Below are 7,415 nucleotides of genomic sequence, written 5' to 3' on the forward strand. Positions count from 1 at the left end.
AGCTTTGCTCTACAACAGGTGACTGTGCTCAAACTCTGATTTACAGCACCTTCCTGACTGTTGATTAATCTGCTGATGTGCAATTTTGATCTGATAAAATACAAATGATAAAGTTTGTGCAGAAAAATATGAGATCGGGGCAGGGAAGAAATGAGGTTGCCTCAGATTTCTAATGTCTATGAGTGTGTTTTCCAGTACGCTACCTACTGGCATAATAAGTCAGAGATGCAAAACTGACTAATGGGTTGTTGCTCCAGATCTGCTGAAGGTTTCATCTCTCCATTTTCCCCTGCAGGGCAGACTTTTCTCAATTACCCAATTATGACTTTGGGAAGTTGATACAAGGGACTTGATTCAGTGGGCATGGTGGTGATGAGTTGATGAATTATCTTCACAGAATCATAGAATGGCTTGGGTTGGAAGGGACCTCAAGGATCATGAAGCTCCAACACCCCTGCAGGCAGGGCTGCCAACCTCCACATGTAATACCAGCCCAGGCTGCCCAGGGCCCCATCCAATCTGGCCTTGAACACCTCCAGGGATAGGGCATCCACAGCCTCTCTGGGCAGCCTGTTCCAACTATCTTAGTGGTCTTTTTCCAACCTTAATGATTCTATGAAATTAAATTAAGTTTGAACATGCCCCTGAATATCTTCCTAATGCTGGGGAGTATGGACTGCAAAAACCCAAATGTTTCCTAAGTGTTTCAGGAAACAGCTTGAACAGTCAGTTCACTCACACTAAGAATATTTCTTTTTAATGGTTTAAGACCAGCATCCAGCTGACCTTACCTGTGTCCTCCAGGTCATGTTACCATTTCATGTCCTCCTCCAACACTCAGTAAAGTCAGTGCTTGTCTTTCTTGCGACTGCGTTGGAAGCTGGATCAGGCATTTATATGCTTTCTCAGCATTATAAATATAGATGGAGTACATATGTATATTTGTTCTGAAATATCATGTTTGACCATTTGTTATGGCATGAACAGTTCCTCTTTCAGTGTAATGAACACAGTTTTATCTGGCATAAGGGCTATGTTTAGTCTACATTCACGTATAGCTTTTCCTTTAACAATATTTGTCTAATTATGACTACACGGATTCATTTTGCTCAGTAGGGAAACGTTGTTTTTTGGATGTGCTTTTGTGTGATGGTGGTGGTCGGTTGCATTGAGCAAACCCAAGCAGCCACAGATGTTCTTTTTGGGTGCTCCTGAAATGTAAGAGCAACTATAGTGCTCCATCTTGCCATATACCCCACACTGTGCGTGGCTGTATGTCAAGGGAAAGGCTGTAAGAAACAGATCAAATGTGGACTGAAGATGGGTTGATGGTTGGACTAGATGATTTTAGAAGTCTTTTCCAACCTTCTATGATGGAACATCTTTTTTTTCTGGCTAACCCTCGGGTTGAAGCTGTGTGTTGGTTTGGGAGGTCCTGGCCTCCTGGAATACCAGAGTTTGTGGTCTCTAATGAAGATGCTTTCCATCTGTTGGCTCCTTCAGTTGGATTTGTTTTTCATTGGAGCCCTTTCAGAGGTTTCTTGGTGTTGTGGCCTGCAAAGCAAGGATATGAGATAGGAATATCAGAGAGTGGTGATGGCCAACAAGGTTTAGTGGGCATGGTAATGATGGGCAGAAAAGAACTTAGTGGTCTTTCCCCACCTCAATGATTCTATGATTCTAAGCCGATGACCAGCAATGGTGCTGGTTGACCCTGCCGGACTCCAAGAGCTGAGCTCCAGACCACCAAATTGCAGAGCCTGCTCCCATGCTCAGAGGAGGGTGTTGTGGCATCCTGAGCTCCCTCCATGTTTTGGGGCTGAGCATTGAAACGTGTGAAGCCAAGAAAACTCAACTTCAGGATGTGGTCATTGTCGTCTTCTTCCTCAAAAAAAAAAAAAAAAAAAAGTGGAAATGCTGAGAAGCAGAGTCCAACATATCTCTCACAGATTGTGTACACTGAGTTCCTCTGAAATCCAACCAAAATAGAGGAAAAATGGAACACTATGGCAGCAGCGACCCCGTCCCTGGCTAGTCTGAGCCCGCCAGCTTCTTCTACTGAAATTTATTTAAAAACAGAATCCCTTGAGTACTAGAATTGCTTTTACAGGAGTCTCATTAAGAAAGACATTATTGCATCTATTAATAAAGCAGAACATTTCCTCTGCTGGATGCTAATCGCTGGGTGGATACGCTCAGTGGAACAGTGGAGGGGCAAATCTGGACCAAGTAAATTAACTCAGTCAGCTTGCTCAGAAAATGAATTCTCTGTCCTGTGGAATGTCCCAGCATTTCCCCCTTCCTGCATGCACTCATCCGAAGGGGATGGAGTGTGTCCTAGAAGAGGCAAAGCCACCATCACTGGTGACATCCTGGCAGAAGTTTGGATCAAGCCTTCTCATGCCTTGTGTTAAGTACGTTTACATCCCTCTCTGGTGACAACTGACTCTCCAAGTCGATGGAATGAGATTCAGATGTTGTGATCCTGAACCCACAAGTGAAACAGAAAATGGGGTTTGTTTCTACTTTCAGGAATTATTCTGGAATTACTAGGAGCTGATATTAGCTTTCTTTCTTTATGGGGTACCATAAATTCATCTTGAAGACTTGTTCATTTGGTCTTGTTGCTTGAAGGGAATTGTTCCTATGCAATAGGCAAGAAAGAAGTCATGTCTTATTAAGGGTTGACCGTTGGACTAGGTGATCTTAGAGGTCTTTCCAACATTTATGATTCCATGACAAGGATTTCAGAGCATTATACACAAGATAAAAGTTATGGGAATTTCAACCCAAGTGAATTAAGTCCCTAAAAATATATATATACTTTTTTTTCCATAGAGTAACGTTGAGGTAAGAGAAAATAATCTGCTGGGCTGATGAGTGGAGAAGATAGAAAGTAGCACTGAAGTTGGTTCCTGGCGCTAGCAGTGATGATTCATTGCTCATTTTATGGATGATACCTCTCCATGGTGGTGTTGCACTCACTTAAATCTCAGTTGCAGTCAGTAGATCTGACTTATTCTTGCCCAGTTTTGGACTGAAGGTTGCAGGCAACTGCCACCTTCTGGCTTTGTATCCTCCCCCCACCAAAAACTCCCTTAGTCTTCAATGGCTCCCACAGCAGTGCAAATCCTCCGATGCTCGTGATGCCAAACCAGCCAGAGACAAGACCCAAACTAATTCACAACCACTGTTTTACCCATAATAGTAGAAATGTTTGTTTTGGATACATTGGCCAAGATGATGCTGAGGTGTCTCATCGTGATTTGCTTTGCTCTGATTTCTGTTCTCTTTTCTTTGCAGAAAGAGGAATGATTTTGAATCTCAGTTGGGTTTATTGGGTCTCGCTTGAGACATCACACTGATTTTTGGGGTGACTGGGATATGTTAGAGGGTTTTCTTTACCTTTTGGGCAATGTCTGCCCCTGAAAGAACTGCTGTCACAGAAAATTAGTGAGATGGTTTTATTAAACTAAGCGTGAGTGGGAGTGGACTGGAGGAATGCATCTCTGCCAGCTTCCACAGATTTCCCAGTTCATTAAGTTTATGACCAAGAAAGGGCATTACATCATTCCTGTCTCATCTGCTCAATACAGTGCTTCCATATCTTCCTTCTGCCTGTGAGTTGCATCTTGCCATGTGAATTCAGAATGTCTTCTGGGAAAGGATCCCATTTGAAGGAATCGGGCAGCATGAATCTACCCCTTCACTTGGTGGTTTGTCTGTGTGATTGCCCTCACTATTTATTATGGCCCTTAGGACCCAGAGTTTCCTCCTCCTGAAGAGGTTGAGGTGACATAACCAAAGCAGCTCTCAGGTTGTTTTTTTTTTTTTTTTTTTTTTTTTTTTGGTAAGCTAAGCTGAAATTACTGAGCTGATGGATTCCCACTGCAAAGTATCTGCCTCCAAATCATCCCTTTGTGTTTTCCCACCATCATTTATGTTGCCCCCTCATTTTAAAAATATGGCACACAAAAAACACCCAGGTTTTCCTTATCTGCCTCATTGGTGGAGAAATCACCAAGGAGAGCTCATTTCCTTTAGAACCGTCTTCATTCATAAGTCCCTGTAGATTCTGTTCCCCACTTTCTCTTACAGATCTTACAGTAGGACTTGTCAGTGCGTAGCTATGCCTCTTTGGCCCTTGGGGCCCTGTTGTGATTGGAAAGGATTAAAATATCACAGAATGCCTTGGGTTGGATGGAACCTTAAAGCCCATCCAGCCCCAACCCCTGCTATGGCCAAGGACGCCGCCAGGGATGGGGCATGCAGTGTTCTTTGGGCAGCATAAATTAAAACTGGCGTGGATGAACCCATGATAGAACAGTTGGACTTTTATCTCATTCTTGTATCTGGAGATGACTCGGCTGGGTCACCACATCCAGTTGGGAGAGAGGAAAAGGTGCAGGCAATCGGGGACAGCTGTGGTGTACAGAAGAGCCCTGTGGTTGGGCTGGTGGCTTGGTGGACAGTTCCATAGGGTCAAGTTGTTGCTCTATTAAAAGAGGGGAAAGCAGACATCAGACGTGGTCAGCCCTCGAGGCAGACACCCAAACAAACCAGCGTGCAGTGGTGTTTCCACAGCCCCAAAATATCAGCTGGGCTCTCCAGGCTGTCCAATTCGGAAGTACTGTCCGTCTCTGCTGTGTGACTCCGAGGAGTGCTCTCTCTCTGCAGTTTGTGGTTTATTTACTCTCTGGGTGCTACCAGTGAGCTGGGAAAATATTCCAGGGTTGGCTGAGCGGTGTTGGAAAGAGAAGGATGTGTGGGCTATGTATGTTTTTATGGATCTCTGGTTATGGACACGGCTCAGGAGTAGTGAAGTAGTGAAGCCAAATATCTGCAGTAGTGAAGGGTATCTATCCATCAGTAATTTCTATCAGGACAGTGAAAATTGAAGGGTAGAACCTGAATACAGCCTCTTTCTGTATATGTCAGAGAGGTGATGATGCATTGGAGACTTGTCCTGTGCCTTTCATGGACATTATAGGATGGTTTGAGTTGGGAGAGACCTTGAAAGGCCATCTAGACCAAATCTCCTGCAGTGAACAGGGACACTCACAGCTCGGTCAGATGCCCATACATCCTGACCTTGGGTGTCTCCAGGTATGGGGCACATACCACCTCTCTGGGCAACCTGTTCTAGTGCATCACCACCCACGCTGTAAAAGATGTCTTCCTTATATCCAACCTAAATCTCCCCTCTTTGAGCTTGAAGCCATTTCCCCTTCTGTCACCACAGATCCTGCTAAAGAGTCTATCCTTTCTTGTAGCTCTTGTAGGTCATCTTGGATGCAAGAGGGTATTGGTGATTCCTCATTGACTCCCTGAGTGGGTCCCAGGGAGATGATGCAACCAGCCAGGTGGCATCTCTGGGGACGAGGAATGCTTTGCTACAGTTCTTTTGTCCATCTCATGTTCCCCTGTCTCCTTGTCCCCACTCAGAAGGGACTTGGCTGTTTGTAGCCTCCTTGCCTGTTTCTTCTTATAGTCAGGCACTGGCACAGGCTGCCCAGGGAGGTGGTGGAGTCCACATATGTGACACTGTGCTAATGCCAGGCTGTTGCCCTATGGTAGATTTACAGCAAAGAGGTTCTGGCACATCACACCTGCCCACAGCCCAGGTTTGCTGGGGGGAGATGCATCCCAGCTGTGCTCAGTGTTGTAGGGTGATGCTGTCCCCAGAATCCACAAACTGAGGAGGTGTTTTTCACAATACTCTTCTTGATGACATTTTTGGAAGTTGCTGGATGGGACAGAGCTGTGCCTGTGTCCTAATCCTGTTTTTAGCCATCCAAGAGCCATCAGTGCTGGGGTCCAGAGTTGGACACGAGCACAGTGCTTGGCCATGCTCCCTTGCTGCCCTCTGCAGGCAACCACCCCTTGTCCACTGCTCGGCTGAGCAGCGCAGCCCTCCTGCATCCTCCCAGAAGCAACCTTGTTCTCCTTGCCACCTTATTCCCTCCGCCTCCGTACCCCAAAATATCCACGCTCCATTGCAGACGCTGCAGAAGCATCACTGCCAGCTGTGCCAAAGGGCAGCCGGGCTGGCAGCCACACTGGGCAGCAGGGCGATGGCGTTGGCAATGGCTTTGGCTGGCAGAGCAGTGTGGGATGCAGTGCTGTGAGTCACCTGGCCAGCACTGCAGCCACTTGGCAGCCTCTCCTGCAGCTGCCTACGTGCAGAGGCAGTGCAGAAAGTTGCTCCAGGAGGTCGCTTTGGCATACGCGGGCTGCATTTCTGCACCATGACCAGCCCTGAAGCTTTCCAGTCCTTCCCTTGTGCTCATTTCTCTATCAGGTGAACCAAGGTTGCAGCCTGCTTGCAGGTCCTCATGCTCTGCATTGTGCTCTCTTCTGGCCCTGTAGCCAGAGCTGGAAATAGGGCTGATATGGAGTAGCTGGCCCTCAATCAGACCCCGACCCATGCTAGGGTGAGGATGTCTATAAGTATGTCTGTGACCCAAAGTAGCAGCACGTGGGGACCCTGGATGGGTTGTGCATGGATATATATTTACCAATGCTGGCTTGGGAAGCTGTGATCTGATGGGATCCAGAGGAGCCCCAGACAGAACTCCCCAGGCAGATTGGGCTGTGCATGCACTGAGGGAACCTGAACAAAAAAATAGGAGGCAAAAAGAAGGAAGAACTTGAAACCACCCCAGTTTTGCAACACTTCATTTTTCAGTTTCTGGGCAGGGTTTTTATTTGGCATCTAATTAATCTCAAAACACACAAAAATCGTGCAGTTTGGTGGTTCTGCAGTGCCTTTTACCTGGGAATTTTGAAGCACCTTGTTAGGAAAGTGGGGCTTTGTAGTCATCCCAAGTGCCCAGATGGAAAAATGAAGCTGGGCTGTGCGATTTCGCCAAGGCTGCCCAGACAGTCAGTGGCAGAGGTGAGAATGAGGTGGTAAAGGCACTTCTCTGTGAACAGAAAATACAAATTAAAGGAAAGAGGGAGTCAGGATCACTGCAGAGCTTTCCAGGAGCAAGCCCAGCTCTAATGCTGTTTGCTGGAGCAGGTACTCAGCCTGACACTCCATAACTGTTGCAAAACAGCGGCTGAGTAACATGATAGCGGGTTAATTTGTGGTTGCACACGGAGCTCAAGAGCCCTGATTGATGGCACCTTGCTCTGACTGCCAGACTCCACTGCTCTGTGTAATGAGAACGTAATCTTGCTCAGTTCCTGGATGCTGAACTCCGCTTTGGTCTCCTGCAGGGTGAGGATTTCGCCTCCTGCTTTGTAGGCTCAGGGGCTCCACCTTCCAGGATCAGTGTTACTGAGGTTGCATGGGATGAATTTATCTGAGGATAAAGCTTTTTGTGTCTGAGCATCAAAGCTCTGCTCAATGAGAGATGGAGCTTTCCACATAGCAACATGGCAGGACTGGAGTCTTGGCTTCGTGTAGG

This window comes from Gallus gallus, chromosome 4 (assembly GCF_016699485.2).
Source record: "Gallus gallus isolate bGalGal1 chromosome 4, bGalGal1.mat.broiler.GRCg7b, whole genome shotgun sequence".
In the NCBI taxonomy this organism is placed as follows: domain Eukaryota; kingdom Metazoa; phylum Chordata; class Aves; order Galliformes; family Phasianidae; genus Gallus; species Gallus gallus.